Below are 18,424 nucleotides of genomic sequence, written 5' to 3'. Positions count from 1 at the left end.
GTGTGGGCAAAACTAGAACACCATTACCAGACATAGTAGTCTTATATTTATAAATAATAGTTGCACATCTATAGCACCAGCCATAATTGGCTAGGTTATTCAACCTACTGTAATAGTGAATAAAAAAAAAAAAAGAATCTGACATTCTGTGGTTTAAAATTTTCTGGTTCAGTCTATTATGGGTCAGCAAGGAGTGTCTGCTACAGTTGGTCAAATGTCCCTACTTTGTCACTTAGGAGCCAGATACTTAATCCCACCATGTGATCAGAAGGTCATAAATTTTGTTGAATAGGTCTAATAAAAAATAGTTTACCTTTCTGGTCACCAAATATACAGCTCACTGTCCTTCCTGCTAGTATTACTTTTTTTCTAAACAGGTTATCCTAGATTATCTGAATGGTCTCAGTCTTATCTCAGAAGCCCTTAAAAACATAAAACTTTCTCCACCTAGAGCAGATGTGTGTTTCTCTGCCTGATGTCCTTTAGCTGTCAGGAATTCATGGACAGACACTGAGAAAACCCCTAATGTTCTTTGATTAGGCCCCAATGTTGTTGTCGGATCGGATGTATTGACCCTGCTTTTCAAAGAGTTCTCTGGTATCTTCTGTGGCCATATCAGAAAAGGACACTGAAGAATATGACCCCTTTGGAAATGAGCACTTCCTCGCTTGTTGTCTACTGGTTGAGTCCGATGGGTTGTTTTAAGTCTCAGTCACAGAGATTTTTTAGTCTGGACTCATAGGTTTTTTTGATAGTACACATCTTAGAAACCTATTTGCTTTCATGAACCAAAATCCACACCCATGGTTCTTTTCAATATATGCTTAGATTTCTACTCTTAGATTTCTAGACATGCTTATAAGAAATACGTCTATATTTATATGTTTCTAAATTCCATACTCCTCTTATCTCTCCCTCTCTGTCTTTCTCTCTGTCTGTCTCTGTCTCTCTCTGTTTCCCCCCATCATCCCAACCTACCTAAAAGTAAAATCTATGAGCTTATCAGGCTTAAGTGAAAGATCAATATTTTCCTGAGCCGTGTTGTCTAGTTGGGAGCATCAACCTTCCTTGCATCTTTGTTCTGATTTATTTGTGCCTCAGTATACTCATAGAGCTTTGTATATACGTCTATTGTAGAACTGACTATACTTTTACATTTTGCTGTAAATTTCTCTGAGCCATTGAAGGCAGATACTGTATCTGATCCAGCTTATATATTCATCTTCTAGAATATAGGCTGGCAAATAGTTGTTGGCTCGCTAGGGTATATTAAACCCATGATTGTATCTAGAAAAGTTAATATACCAAAGTGCTTCTTTAACTCAGAAGGGTTTCAGTTGTAAAAACAAAGGAGTCCACCATGGTCTATAAAATTTACACTCTGTTTAGTGATTTAGGCAAATGGGAGGTTGTTTAAGTAACATATGGTAACTTGGGACAAAGCTGCAAAGTCCATACCTCTGAATCTGAAGGAAATATTTTCCCACCAGTAGTATCGTCAGAAATATTCAAAATGTATTGTCTAGACCTTCCCTGTCTGCAAAGAACCATTTCCTCAACTTTGCAGAGCAGACATGGCCAAAACATATATTATCAAGGCTGGACAAGCTTGAATAGAAGCAAACTGCAATTTATAATATTGAGGAATTGCTTGTAGTTAAAAGCGAATTGACAAGCTCAGAGACAATTAAGGAATTTTTAAATGAGAAAAGGAACAGTGTGAAAAGTTATAATCCAGTGTTTCAGTTTTGTGGGAAGAATGCCTATAATGTGAGTATTTTCTACATTTTTTTCATTGATGTCTTTGTGGTCTAGCAAGCAGCATTTGTTATGTGAAAGATGAGTATCTCTGTGTCTAAGGATTGTATTTAGCAGGATTCTTCAACAAGTCTACATAAACAGTGACAATTAAATAGGAATAATTCCATGTTAAAACTTTGCAAAGGATTTGCCAAAATGAGCTAACGAAGGATCCATTTTAATAGGGCTTATAAAAATCTAGAATAACTGACGTGAATTGAAAATGTTTTTATTTTAATGTTTCAGATTTTTAAAAATAATTTTATTTTATTTTGGAAACTAAACTCTCAATGACTAGTCTATACTGGCTCCCTTAAACCCCATGCTAGGATAATTTTGCTAAAATATTTTACTGAAACATTAGCCAGCTTTGTTCTACCTCTTGATGCAGAGAGTGGGCTGACAGAAGACCTCTCAATGTGTTACTTTGATTTTATGTTCATGGGTTATTAAATCATAGCTTGATTATTCTGAGTACTGATATTGTTTTGAGACTCTTCTTTGACCTTGATATTTTTAGCGCATTTTGTTAAGGTTGTTGACAATATGTATTAAGCATTTTTGTTGTCGTTTTCTACTTTTTCTTTCCTTTGCTAATCTAACTTCTGAGGACGGGTTTAACTATAGAAGTTACTCAACGTAACATCTTCCCTGATCTTCTGCCATTTTATTTTAAAATAATTTAGTCTACTTTTCCCTATCCCCCCTCCAAAAAAAGTGGAAATAATCTGATCAATGTAGAGTGCCCATAGAATATTTGGCAAGTTTGCCACTTTTTTCTTTTTCTATTTGATATGTACATCTTGCTTTAAATTAAAATTTTGGAAATAATGTCTAGGTATCTGTTTATTCCGTTTACTCATTCTGATGCCCATTTTAAAGATTGCAGAATAACATAAGAGAATGGAAAATAGGGGAAAAGAGAAGGATAGGCCCTTTAAGTTTACTGCTTCCTGGCAGTGACCTCATAGCAAGGGACAGGGCTGATTCCATATAATTATCATGCAGAGTCAACTGGTTTTCACCTCGGGGACAGTCTTGTGTCATGACTGTGACTGTGCTACCATATATATAGGCACAAACTTAGAACATAATAGTAATTGATAGGTTTCTATTTAATGAATGTAGCAAACAACACTCTGCCTTTTTCTTATTATGCATTAACCATTATCTATGCTTATCTCATTAACCATTTTATGAGTCTCATCTATTTGCTAAGACAGTGTAGATACTTTATTTACAACATCTAATTAATCTTACAATATCCCTTGAGGTGGGCATTATTATCACACTGTTGCAGATTAGGAAATTGAGGCTCAGAGGGATTTAAAGACTGGCCTAAGCTAACATAACCATTAAATAACAGAACACAAATTTGAAACCTGATTTGTCTGCAAACTGATAGGACAGCTCTATCATTCACATTAGCACTGCTAAAAACAAACATCTTTGGAGAGCTAAATACCAGATCATGGAAAGCTCTTGTTTGCACAGGACATAAACTCACTCACACTAACTAGCTTATGAAAAAATAATAACAACAGCAGCACTTCAGTTATAAGAATGCATAATTATAACCTAAAACTCAAGTTGCAGAGATACAGTCATGCCTGAAGTGAAGCCAAAATCAGGAATTGGAAGACCCCAGGAACTGAGATCATTCTCTTTGCTACAGACAAACACATAGAAAAGCATCCCTGTGTTAAGTGTATTGAAGGAGAAGTTCATGGTGCTATGAGAAAAATTTGATTTGGGCTTACACAGATCTTATGTACTCTGATCTGAACACTAAGGAGTCATTAAATAGAATTAAAAGCATTAGGGAGAATATTCCAAGGAAAAGTCTTCTTACCTTTCCAGACTCCACTCAAAGGTTACTACTTTAAAAATATCTTCTCTGATCATTCCAATGTGAATTACATCCCTGCCATTATTTTCCTATACTTTTTGTATTTCTACTTCATGTCACCTTAGTGCAGTTTGGAATTATTTGTATGTGTTGATTTTTTTTAAATACCTGTTTTTCCTACTCTACTATATAATTAATGTAAATATCTGGTCCACCTTCAAGAATGTCCCTGCTTTAAGCCAATCAGCTACCACAGTTGAGGATCATAAGTAAAAACGTAGCTACCAAAGTTATCAGCGATGGGAAGAGATGGAAATGGCTAAGTCATGAAATGTGTGTGGATGTACATAATTTATACACACACGCATTCACTCACACACATTTATGTAACCCCTATTTACTGCGAAATTTGCATTCATTTGTATAATAGAGGTAAATATTATTCTTTTAAAGTTTTTCTCTATAACCTTACCATGTCCCCAATACAAATCCTCATAATGCTTTCAGTTTAATATTGTTCATCCTAAAAATTCCATCCTGAATCTTAACTTCTTTACATAGCTATTCCTGGAATCCTGGATGACAATATCTATCTAGAAATTTAAGCCTATTCTAATTGCTTCAAGTAACACTAAACCTAATACCTGAACTTAGTAAACATATGGTAATTAATTCTGAGTTAAATTTAAATAGACTTTAGTACCTAACGATACTATAATTTTCTCTAGGATAAGAAGTATATCTTATACAGGTTTATATGTCCCACCCATGACATTCTCGAAGGTTCTGGTAAAGCTGTAAGTACATACATAAATTGGAAATAATCTTAAGAATAACCTAACTTAGTCTCCTCATTTTATAGAAGGAAACATATTTTTTTTTTTTTTACTAAAATAGGCTTTCTCCCCCTATATTATGGAGCTACTTGGTTTTGTTGAGATTAAAATCCTTGTCTCATAACATTTTGATACCCAATATTGAACTCCTCAACTGACATTCAATAAATACTTGTTGAAATGAACTTAACTTTGTAGTATGTACATTAAGGTATATATAATATGTATTCCAACTGAGATGAATTTAAAATATTATGATAGTATATATTGGCTTGCAAATTCAAATATAATAAGTAAAATGGAGATAAGCCTATACCTCATCCAACCCACTCATGTACTTTAAATAGAATAAATATTTGAAAAAATCATGGTGACAATGAAGTTAATTGTTCTCACTGTGTCAAGATTGGCATCTTTGTTCTGTGTCATGAATATCTGCCCATCATCAGCTTGAGTCACCACCCATGACATTTTCTTCTCCTCTTAACATACTATTGTAAAAAAATAAAGTTCCCTCCTTCTTTCTTTAATTAATACATCACCCTGCTTAACGCCCCACCCCCCACAAGCTTCCCAAGCTTGCTTTCAGTTTTCCCTTAGAACCCGTATGACAAGAGTTTGCCAGAAAAGACATTAGGGAGGATGTACCACAGGGTAAAAGAACCACAGAATTTAATGAGGGCCAATGCCTTTCTTTTACACATGAGAAATGGAGGCATAGAATGAAGAAACAACCCTTTAAGATTACATATTTGGAAGTAGAATTGTAAAAAGTATTCAGGCTCCTAACCTCAAGTTTTTAATGTAGCATTGCCTCAGGGAGGTGATGTCAGGGAAAAAAAAAAAAAAAAAACATTAGCATAATTAAATTATAGTGAAAATATCATTCAATATATTTTTAAATCATACTTTTATTTTTTTGGTATATATATATATATGTATTAGATACATTATGTTTTAAACAACCAGTTAATTTTCTATTTCCCCAACTATTTGCCATTTCCTGTATACTTCTATCTTGTGTGTAGATGCAGATTTTGATCCGATATCATTTGCCTTTGCTTAAAGTACCATTTAATTTTTCTGTGGTGCCTGTCTGATAGTGATGAATACTCCCCGGTTTCAAATTTCTAAAAATGATGTTATTTTACTTTTACTTGAGAAAGCTATGTGAGCTGTATGTATGATTCTGGGCTAACAGGCTTTTTGTTTGTCTTTATCAGTACTTTATAAGTGTTGGTCTACTTTATTCTGACTTACATATTCCCTAATAAGCAACTTCTCTTTTTATAATTTTAAACTTTTGTTCTTCTGTAGGTAATTTTGTTTTCCTCTGAGTGCTCTTTTTAAATCAATAGTTTTAAGCAATGTGATTATGATGTGTTGTTATATTATTTTTTTCATATTTCTTTTGGTTTTTTGAGCTTCTTTACCTAATGGGTTTGTAATTCTCATTGAGTTTGGAAACCTTTGGGTCATTATTCATACTTTTTTTTTTTTTTTTTTTTTTGCCTATAGCTCACAATTCTGAGACATCATGACATAAATAGTAGACTTCTTAAGTTGCCTCACAGCCGAATGCTGCTTTTTTGTTTGTAGTCTTTTTAAATCGTATTTTTTTGAGAGTTTCTATGTTTATATCTTTAAGTTATATTTCCACCTGCAGTGTCTGATCTGATTTTAATCCTATACAGTTGTTTTTCCTCTGAGACAATACATTTTCTCTTTAAAAGTCATTTTTTATATTTTCTATACCTCTTAACATATCCTTGCTTTTCATCTACTTTCTTGAACTTATGTAATATATTTCTAATAGCAGTTTAACATACTATTAACTGATATTTCTTGTCACTGTTGATCATATGTCTATGCTTCTTTGTATGATTGGTAATTTTTTTATTGGCTGTCAAATGTTGTAATCTTTATGTGAGTGGTTGCTTGGATTTGTTCCACTATTGTTCCTTCCAATATTGCTTTTTTGTTTGTTTGTTTTGATGTACAAAAAAAAGGTACTATTTGATTTCTTTTGAAACTTTCTTTTAAGTTTTGTTTAGTGGTTACAGAGTAGCCATTAGTCTATAGCTCATTTGAACTTGCTACTATGCCACACTCTCTGAGGACCCTGTCAGTGACCCGTTTGTTAGCAAGTCTTTTTATTCTGTATGGTGGAAACACAAACTTCTCCTCTGTTGTGAGCCACATGGATTTGTCTACCTGATCCTCTCCAGTGATTCTTTTTCCAGACTTGCTAGCTTCCTCACGCTCATGTTTCGATCAGTACTCTTCCAATAACTTGCATGGAAATCTCAGTAATTCTCTGGAGCTCTTTTTAGTACTCTCTCCTCTTTTGCTTTCTGCCTGTCAAATTTTAGACCTTTTTTGCCTTCCTAAACTTAAGATACTATCTTTACCTCAGGAGGAACAGGAGATTCCATTTGGGTTTCTTCTCCCTTTACAGTGTCCTAGAATCTCTCTTCACATTGTCACTTAGGGTAATTTTAAGATCATCTCATGTATCTTCTTTCAGAGACTACTGTCCTATACTGTCGGTGGTCCAGTGTCTGAAAACCATTGTGTCTTAATTTGAGTTGACCCAAGCAAAGTATCATAGACTTGGTGCCTTATAAACAACAGAAATTTATTTCTCACAGTTCTGGAGACTGAAAATTCAAGATCAAGGTGATAGCATACTTGGGTTCTGGTGAGAGCCCTCTTCTGGATTGTAGACTGCCCATGTATCCTTAGATCCTCACATAGAAGAATGAGAGAACTCTGGGCTCTTTATCTTCTCATAAGGGCACTAATTCGTCATGGTGACTCCAACCCTATGACCTCATCCAAACCTGATTACCTCTTAAAGGCCCCATCTCCAAATGCTATTGCATTAGGCTTTAACATAAGAATTTGGAGTGGAGGGTGGTGGGATTGACTGGAGCACAAATATTCTAAACGCAACACTTTATTTAGTATATTTTCTTATTTTTATTTGTAAATTCTTTTAATTTTCTTATGTATGCATAAAATGTTTAGGATTGAATCTGTTTTTAATTTTTTGTTCTTTAAATGTAGAGAGTGGTCAGCCTAATTTTCAGCAAGCACTGCTTTAAATTTTTTTAACCCTCAGTCAATAAGCTATCAAATATACGTCAACTGGGTATGGATAAGGTGTGAATTTCATTTTATTTTTGCTTTTTCTAAATCTCATAGGCACTATTGTATCAGATTGTGAGAGACCTTTCTAAGGCTACTGGTCAGACATTCTTTTAATCCTGACTCTGATTTACAACTAGACAAGTTTTAGATGGCATTAATTATTTATAGAATAAAGTAGAAGAGATAAGATTGGCCAAGGAGTTGATTCAGATTGTTTGCAGCCTTTACTGCTTTGGTAGAGAACTTGGATTATATTCTATAGTGCAAAACCAAGAGATTTTGAAGCAGGAAGATGTTCTCACCACAGAGGATAAGAGAATTAATCTGGCCATAAAATAAATAAAGTTGCGAAGATTGGAGGCATGGATGCTTAGAGGGTATAGCTTATTCTAGGCATAAGGTTCAGAATCAGCATTGTGATGTTTTGTATACACATCCCAATTAAATTAAGGTATGGGCTTAATTGACAAGCAGTGAAATTAACACTGAGTCCTCATTGCAAATAATGAACAGCTTTTGGGGAAAAAATGTTATCTCTACTGAGGAAGCTGAACTTATACTACTGGGAAGTTCAAAATGAAATTACAGCTTATTTCCCAAGCAACCAGGATGCAACATGTACTTCTACCACCTGGATCTGCTCCCCAGAGCAGAGCCTTGCTCTGTCTTTGGCATAGAAGACGTGATGTTTGGCTTGCAAAATGTGCCAGCTTTTGATTCTCACAAAGGCCACTTAGTGATGCTGAGCTTTTGAGATGAGCACATGTATCTAGACCATTTTTCAATAATGAATTACTTCTTTTGTATCACTTGCCAACACCTTTTCTTAAAACTATCTGGCACATTACCTAAGGGGGAAAAAAAAAACTAGTTTTACTTTTTCTTCTAAACATTTTATAAAATTGACTTCTTTTTTTTGTTAAACAAAAGGAGATTAATTAAACTGGCTCTTTAAGCTGATGAAAATCATTATCATGAGACAAGTAAAATATTTATGTTTGTGTGGGAAGGAGCATGCAGGAGAATCAGTAAATATTCTAACCAGCCACCAGCTTATATTTGGGAGCTTTTGTGTAAAAATAAAAATAAATAAATAAAATTGCTTGTTTGGTGCCTTCCCGAGGACAAAAGATGATCACTATTAAGAGAGAGAGAGAGAGAGAGAGAGAGAGAGAGAGAGAGAGAGAGAGAGAGAGAGAGAGAGAGAGAGGTACAGAGTATTTTCTAAGAGGAAAAGGAAACAATTTTATGTGGAAACGGAAAGATGCCCAGTGATTCTCTATAGGTCCATGTGCATTTTTGCAAAGGATTGGAAAAGCACACAAGGCGATCTGTCTGTGGGACCATCAGTAATCACCATTAAGTAGGCATCCTAATATAGGAGAGAGAGACTATAATTAGAGTTGGGATGGGGAAGCTTTAATTTAAGTTCCAAAATTTTGATCTTCAGCATGATCCTGAGCTAATCATCTCACCTCTCAAGCCTCACTTCTTTTATCTTTAAAATGGGAAGACTGGACATAATTTGAGCTAAGGTCCCTTGTAACTTCTAATTTATTGTGTGATTCCTTGTTTCATGCCCAGGACACTTATTCCTTACTGTGCAAAGGGAGGGGAGTACTCTGTGGGCCTGCAGAATTCAGTGGGCAGGCTTGCTGAGTATGGGTACGCTGTGAATGTATCTCTATGTCTCTGTGCACATAAGAAAGAGAGAGAGAGAAACAGGTTTTCCATTTGGGGTAAGATATACATTTGTTAAGAAACTCTATGTTTTGCTGGCTAATGGAGTTTTACAGAAGAAAATAAATGATTTGTGTCTATTAAAGAAGCAAGAGCAACAACCGCACAGTTTTGAGAGCCCCATTAAACGTGTTCTGTTTCTTGCACTGTCTCTGTTCATTTCAGTGAAAACTGAAGTGCACAATAAAAGGCTGAATTAAGTGAAGGGCTAAATGAACCAATTAATTCTTTTTTTTCTCCAATACAATGAAGGTGCCAAGCAGAATGCAGAGTAGCCGGGAGTTGACCCTTGCATTATCTCCCTTTCTCTGACAGGCACAGAATTCACGACCCTGCCCCGCCCTCCTCCAGTCTCAGAGCTATACTCATACTCAAGATAAAGTAAAAGGGGCTTCGACAATAAAATAAAAATATATTTTTAATGAAGCAGCAGTCACACTGTCATACTGGATATGTGAATTTCTCCCAGCTCCCTTTCTTTGGCCCAATATTAGTCTTTAATATCCTCGACCTTAAAATGCTTCAGTGTAAACCATAAATTTTTTGACAGTACTTTCATCCCTAAAGAACACCGATGTGTTTCTAAATTTGTTAGCAATTTTTCATAAACTTAAGAGAAAGCAGTAGTGTGTATAAGATTTGCCGTTCATCCATAGACTTCAGATTCAAACAGCTGATGTTTAATAGCAGCTTTGAGACCTTGAGCAAGGTTCTTAACATCTCTGAGCTTAGGTTTCCTCATCTGCAGAATAGTACAATGCAATGGTCTTCCCTTCGGGGGTTGCTGTGATTATCACATAAGATAATTTATTTCAAGTAATTAACAAAATGTCAAGCACAGAGTAAATACTCAGGAAATGGAAGTTGTCCCCATTCCTGAGAATTCATGATAGTATTATTTCCTTATTGTATACTCTGATAAATAATTTACCTCCAAGGCAATAGAAAGACCACTGAGAGCAAGGAACCCTCTATAGCTGATATTGGCATTTCACTGCGTCTTAAATTTATCTTTTTTCATCCTGTGATCATGCACAGTTATATTCCTGCACTGGCACAATGAGACATTATCCCCTGATGACCCAGGCAAGAGAACAACATGGCGTGCCAGGGTCCTCAAGTCCAACTCTGTCCTTAGCTGCAGACGCTGAAGCTCTTTCTACCTCTTTAATCTCTCCTGAGATTGGGATAATGATAACACCAGTCTCATAGAATAATTGTTAGGAAAATGAGTCAAAGTAAGTATGTCTTTAAAATAAATAAGCCAACAAATGAAAACAAATAATATAGTGCACACTATATCCCAGGAACCCCTCTAAGTGTTTATGGAGTTGTCTCATTCTGGCTCATGAGAGCCAATTGTTAAATACTCAAGAATTTTGTGAACTTTTGGTTAAACTATTGGTAACTTCTACTAGGCATCAGTATGAATGTTTTCACTATGGAAACTGGCAGACACACATATCATTAAACCACCCTATGAGGCAGGAGCTATTATCATTAACCCCATTTACAGCTAAGGCACTGAAAAAATAAGCAACCTGACCAAGAGTCATTGTGAGTGCCAGAGCTGACATTCCAACCCATGCAGTCTGAATTCTACATTTATGCACTTAACCTCTATAGTAGGATGTTACGCATTTTAAACAGTGCATATAAGTGCTCAATTAATATTGTCAATGAATAACGTAGAGAAAGCATTTCCTTCACTGCTCTTATATCTTGTTCTTTCCCTCTTTCTCTGCATTTCTCACATAATCTCAGGTGTTCAGCTTGACTATGCAGAAAGAAATTACTAGTATGACATTATTATTATTATTATTATTATTATTATTATCATTATTTGCATAATACATTGAAATTGTTAGAATGGACTACAGAGTTGGATCATCAAGACTCTTTAGGGTACATGCCTTTCAGTGGAGGAGGCAGAATAGTTGTGTATGTAGTTGTCTGTGCTGTTTGGAGCAAGGGTGAACACATTGTTTGTGAGAAGGTCCTCATTCCTGCTACAAGTGAAAACAAGTCTGTGACAGTGGGCCTCTGTCTAGCCTTTACTTAACTTAGCAGAAGGTTGCTGTGGCTAGGCCCCCCAGAAGTACACTGGCTCCAAAACTGTGTCATTTCTCCTTTGAGTTTACACTAAATGTTTGTAATTTTGGATTTAAACGGTCTGAGAGACAAGCTCAGCTGTGCCGCTTGTGAGCTGTGAGACCAGTGGGAAAATAAATATGCTGAGTCTGTTTCTTAATGAATAAAATGTAAATATGTAAATAGTGGTGATACCTGTTTTTCTGGCTTGAGGTGACTCCTGAAGCTGATAATGCAATGGAAGAATTACAAACCAAGAATAAGTATATCCATATTGAGGCTATGCTATTAGCAGAGACCAAGGATGCTACATTCATATGGAAGCCTATACTCTCTTTCTGAGGTCAAGAATCAGACACATCAACAAGTAGTTACCGAGCACTTAAGTACCAGACTTTGCAATGAGCTGGAGATTTCAAAATATCCCTCAGAAGTCCTAGACTTTAAGGTACTTAGAGACTATAAAGCTAAACAATCACAAGTCAATGACTTTAATAATTGCTGGAGCAGCTCTGAATTCAGAATGAATTTTTCTTCCATGAAGTGTTAAGGGTCATCAGAGAGGAAGAGACATCAGAGTGCCTAATATAGAAGGTAGTACAGGCATTCTAGATAGAGACTACCTAAGCCTAAATCCAGAAAGTTAAAAGAACCTAGCTTATTTAGGAAAGTAATCTGGCATGATTAGACTGTACAGTTCTGGCCGGAGCCATAAAATTTCTAACTTTGAACTTCTAACCCCAAATCTCATTTAATATTTATCTTTCAAGTTCACCTTGCCTTATTAAGGATGTTCTTTTTATTTCCAAAGTATGAAGAGGCGGACATAATCAAGATCTGCTAATACTGAGATTTCATATATAATAAAGGTTTTAATCTCCTTTCTTAATTTTGTTTAATTACAACATAATACATGTATATACCCTCACTATTAAAATATGGAAGCATACCTAATATTAAGAAAACATGAAAATCTCCATATCATCCTCACAATTTCTTTTCCAAAATTTGTTGTCATTAACTCTTGGTGGACATTCTCCCATTGCAGTTTATATTCTAGCATATATCTTTAAGTAGACACATGTGACCTATACATGTATGTTCTCTCTTTTAATCTTGCATTCCTTTTACTTAACTGCATTTTTTCTTTTTTTCTTAAAAATTTATATTATGATATTTTTAAATAGCAAATGTGGGTCTATATTATACTTTTTTCAGATGCTATTTTATCATCGTCATCATTAGAAAAACACCATGTAAACACATTAACACATTCAAACTGTACCCAAAAAAGTCTAAAATCAAAGTAAGTTGCTTTTCCATCTCTTCCCCAACTTCACACTTTCCGAATGTAACTATTACATATATTTCTTTCCAGAAATTTCCAAGTAGTATGCATATGTCTATAGCTATCTATCACATATGTGTGTATGTATGAAATGTTATACACACATACAAAAGTTTTAAACAAATCAGAATATTACAGACAAACTGTGCTATATCTTGCCTTTAAAAAAAAGCTAAGAAATAGAACTTATATAAATAACCATATTGGTTTTAATGGTTAATAGTATCCTCCTCATGGATGTCAAGTAATTTGTTTAACCAGTCTCCTGCTGATAAATTTAGGTTAACTCTCTATTTTTGCTATCACAAATATTACTACACAATGTACCCCCTTTGTACACAAGACATCATTCTTATGCAAATTTGTCAAAGTACAAATAAGCCAGGTCCTACTAATATGCGATTCCAACAGTAGTGAGCCAGTTTATCCCTACATTCTTTAACTCTGTAGCATGTACTCATTCCTTCAGTAACCATTTTATGAGCACCAATCTAGTTTCAGGCATATTCTGGCAAGCAATGAGGTGGCGAGTAAGAGAAACATTACTGCTAAGCTTATGGAACCCACATTCTATTTGGCAAGAGATAAATAACAAAGAAAATAGGTGGATCGATGGAGAGATAAATACATAAAAGAAAAAACAGATGACTGGATGGATAGATTGAAAGATGGATGATAGATATAAAAGGCAAATTAAATAGTATGATTAGAAGTATATACCATTCAAAAGAAAATTACAAAATTGGTAGATGAAGTTGCTATTTTATTAGTATTTGCTTCCTTAAAATAGTAATGCTACAAAATTTTTCATAAGTTTTTGAGCCATTTGTCTCTATTTTTTGATCAAATGGTTATTGATCTTCACCCATTTTTCTGTTGAATTATAGTCATTTCCCTCATTAATTTATAAGGTACAAGGCTTTACTTTTTTAAATGCTTAAATTTAATTTTTAAGACTTAAATTTGCTCCAAATTTATGTATTAATATGTTGGGAATAATACTAAAGATGATTAATATTGCATAATAATGTTCTTGAATTTCTCAACCATATGGCTTATATATAGATAAGCTTTACTGTATTTGCCTGAGAATGATTTAATTGTCTTGCTTTAACAAAATGCCAGTAATATAATGATCTTCATCAAAATTCAAAGCATAACACTGAACTATAATTTATAATGAAACCCTCAGAAAATCCTCCATATTAACGTTCAAATATTCAATGTTATCCCTGTATTTTTCAAGCACAAGGTACATCAATTTGTAATTCTTTTTACAACTGAACCCCAACCTTCTCGCTCGGGCAAAGAAAAGATGAGATATGAAGAGTGGTATATCAACTGTGAGGATTGTTCCTGCTCTGTCTTTTGAATTTTACAAAAAGATAAAGCAACAAATTAATATAAATTTTAAAGTTTTTTAATAGTTCATATGTTATAGCGAGGAAAGAAATGAGAAACATTAGGCATCACTTAAGTTACAGTTTTCAACATTTGAGTTTCTTTTCAACAGTCTTTGATATTATAACACTGATAGTCACTTGCAAAGGAGCCATGACAAATTCAAGGTTTCCTTCCTTAGTTTGTGTACTGCACCTACCACCAGTATGACATTTACCTAACAGAAATATTTGGATTTGTGAATTGATCCCAACTTGTAGACTTTCAAATCATCTTCCACCACAGATAAGCTGCTATCATGTGGACTTAATTTTTGGCTTATGCAATTTATCTCTTCTTTCTTTCCTTTGCTCTTCCATATTTATGAATGAGAAATCTCATTCACATATATTTTTAGTGAAAGGGAAATAAAATAAACAGACCTGAGATTTAACTTCACCTCTTCTATGCAGCAGCATCATGATAGTAAACAAGGGCGTTGACTTCTGTGGTCTATAATTTCCTTTTTAGTAAAAATATCTTATTATGGCATTGAGTTAAATGAGGGAGTGTGCAGTGCATACATGAGAATGTCTGCACATAGTAAGCAGTCAATAAAAATTGTATGCACACACATATACATATATAATCAAAAAATTAGCTTTCCAATTCCCTCTGTATGTCTCCATCACCACCACACACACATTCTTAATTACAATGTATTTAGAAGAGAGAAGTTTTTAACAAGTTAGTTGAGTGAAAATAGGTATATGATCGCATACTAACTCAACACTTATTTTCCTGTTTTCTCTGTCTCCCATAGTAATATAATGCCAAGAGTACTAACACCTGAACTCTCTGCTGGCCCAATGGTAACCTTCTCATGTTTCTGCCCATAGAAACATAAGACAAATCATAATTTCATGTACAGTTTCTTTTACTGATTAGCATCATATGTGGGAAAATATACTATATAAGATAGAAATAAACTGTATGCCTGGGCAGGATGGGGAGGGGATAAAATTGATAGTTATTAAGAAAAATTAGATTATACTAGAGCAAAAGGGAATATAAACAATTTTAATAAAACTTTTTCTAAAATGAAATGTCTAGTTATTCATTTTAAAACACCATAAAGAGTGACAAAAGCTATATGTCCCTGCGATATTTAGATTTTTACTGTTTGAACCATATATGTCAAATTTCCAAGTAAATGCTAGTTTTCTTATAGAATATCAAAGTATCAAAACCACTTTAAAATTTTATTACTGTCCAAAAACAAAGTTATCCTTTACTATTGTTCTTTAGAGAAAAACCACAATAAGGAAGAGAATAAATTAATAGAATTACAATTGATGAGTTCTACGCACCTGTTCAGTTGGCCACCTAATACACTTCCAATATTATAAGTAGTTTTTTATGATAAATAAATTTTGGCAAATAGTATTTTACCACTGACAATCTCGTTTATGTTGAGACCTGTGATTTTAAAAAAAGTTTCAGTATACTAAATATGTTCAACTTTTATAATTAAAAATATATATCGGGTAGCTGTTTTATGCAAGGTGCTCCTTGCTGTAGTCACCATAGGGTAAGACGGAGAATGATATGGTCAAGGTAACTGCCCCGTCAGATTTATATTCTAGAAAGGGGTCCCTAACCCCCAGGCTGCAGATCGGTACTGGTCTGTGGCCTATTGGGAACCAGGCACACAGGAGGAGGGAGCAGCGAGTGAGGGAGTGAAAACTTCATCTGTATTTGCAGCCACTCTCCAGCGCTAGCATCACCGCCTCAGCTCCACTTCAGATCATCAGTCATTAGATTCTCAAAGGAACACCGATCCCTGGTACTGAAAAGGTTGGGGATCGCTGTCTAGAATATCACATTTTTAACCTCATTAATTCATACAACAGCCCGATAAAGTAGTCTAATTTTTTTTATTTCATCCATTTTAAAGATGGAAAAATAGCCTCGCATATAAAAAGTACTTTTTCTAACTAACAAATGTAGAGTTAGAGGTGTTTATGATTCTAAAATCTATGCTTTTTCATTATATTATGGAAGGATAAGGTATCCTATAGTTTGGGACAACCACTATACACTGTCCAAAGAAAATATAGCGTACCTGACATAACATTGTTTTCTCATACAAAGGAATTGCTGATGGCAAAGTGGTTCTATCAATCCTGAGCCAATCTAAAGACTCCAGCAACTACAGTATTAGATAATAGGCTCCTTGGAGGATTCCAGGTGTAGAAACACTACCCGTCACACTTGGGCTGTGAAGTGTACTTTAATAAAGAGAAGGAAAGGGTGCAAAAATGCACTCTTGTTCTTTATAACTGATTATTCACTTTGAAAGAGAAATAAGAAAAGAATGAACACAAACATCCAGCAAACAGCATTCATCTGTGGCTTTCTGGAGCTCCCTAAGTCAAAGGAGGAGTCACATCTCTGCTCTAGTGCAAACCTGTAACATCAGGAACCTCTTTCCCTCTTTATAATCTGGTGGCCAGAAATAGTACCAAAATTTTTTCTCTAAGGCTTCTCCAAATTTTATTTTTAATGAAGATCACTCAGAACAGGCAATATTCATGCATGTTCTATACAGACCTCTGGAGAAATTTTAGATGATATTTCCCTAGAGTCATTTTTATTTTAAAAAGTTACTCCCCAAATGATTTCATCATGAGACTATTACAAATAGAAGTTTTCTGAGGAATGAGATTAGTGCAAGTGTACAAACCGAATGGTAGCTTTGGTTATAATTTTGATCATATTTGTTGCTGCTTTTGGATTATTTCAGATTAAAATTTATTTAAAACTACTGTGTTCCAGAAGTAAGTAGCATGTATTCTGCAGAAATTTTAGTTCTATGAGATGTCCTATAAAAGTGAGAAAATAACATGGTGGAGAGATATTTCTACAGTTAATTAAATTTAATAAATACTCCACATATTATCTCACCTCATGGAAAGTTGTGATGCATAAAATCATGTTAAATTCTCTGAACTACCCTATAAAAATGGACTCTGATCAACATATTTAGTTCAATGGATACAAAACATACTTGGCTATTAAACCTCTTTTTCTGCATCAAACTTATTTATTTCTTAAAGAGAACATATTCTTTGAAGGCTTGTATTAAATTATATAAATTATTATAGAAAGAACTCAAACTAAGTTCCCAAATAGCCACATGTTCATATTTTTTTCATACAGTTCTATATAGTCAATTGTTAAGTTGTACTAGTTCTGTTTTAAAATAGATTTTTAAAAGCATTTTTAAACTATAAGTTGAGAAAATGTAAAATGGATATGATAGTGTATAAGGGTAGGAAATATAAAACAAGTTTCCATAGTTCGATGAATCATGTCACAGTGCAATGTCCAGCTCTGTGAAGCATATGTGGAGAATTATGTTTAATTTTGGCTGAATTTAAGAAAGATGGTGTCACACTCAAGTACTTCTAGGGGAGGAATAAATAGAATGTTGCATAATCTATAAATTTTGTTACATGATAAAAGGACATAATAATCTAAATCAAAACACTGAGATGAGAAGACTTGGGGCTGCCATTTTGTTGTTTTTCAAGCTACTATAATAGCTTCGTAAGTTATATCTCAACTTTAGTTCTCACCGTAAACCAACTTCCACATAGGAGCCAGAATGATTATTTTTAAATGTTAGTTACAGTGTGTCATTTCCCTACTGAAAATCTTTCAATAAGATCCACAATCCTTGCCATAGTCTGTGAATTCTTAGTGTGTCCCTTGTTGCCTCTAAACTCAGTTTCTACTCAACTCCAGCCCACATCAGTTCTCAAATGATGTTTTGAAAACTCAAAGCATACTCCCACATTAGAGTCTTAGCTCTTGTGATTCCCTTTGCCTGGAGTTCTCTTTCAACAGTGATACATGTATCTCTCTAATTTATTTACTCAAGTCTTGCTTCAGATGTCCCCTTCTAAATGAAGACTTCCCTGGTCACTCTTCTCCATTCTCTACTCCCTTTCCATGCTTCTCTTTCCTACCAACCACTTAGCACTAGCTGATATGATTTGTTTGCTTAGTCTCTCCATGTTAATAGAAGTAATGCTACATGCTATAAGGCTATGAGATAAGTCTTATAATTTTAATAGCATAACACAAAAGAAGATCATTTTCCTAAGTGTAGAAAGTCTGAATGTCCAGGGCTGCAGGGAAGAAAGACTGGGGATTTGCCCC

General features: G+C 34.4%; 1 protein-coding gene across 2 annotated transcripts in view; it reads left to right on the top strand.

Annotated features, from left to right (window-relative positions):
• Positions 1–18,424, top strand: part of LRRC4C (leucine rich repeat containing 4C) — a 983,333-nt gene that overhangs the window by 769,778 nt on the left and 195,131 nt on the right. The window lies entirely within an intron of this gene.

The sequence above is a fragment of the Rousettus aegyptiacus genome, unplaced genomic scaffold (assembly GCF_014176215.1).
Source record: "Rousettus aegyptiacus isolate mRouAeg1 unplaced genomic scaffold, mRouAeg1.p scaffold_m13_p_5, whole genome shotgun sequence".
Taxonomy (NCBI): domain Eukaryota; kingdom Metazoa; phylum Chordata; class Mammalia; order Chiroptera; family Pteropodidae; genus Rousettus; species Rousettus aegyptiacus.
This window is presented reverse-complemented; position numbering and strand designations above follow the sequence as displayed.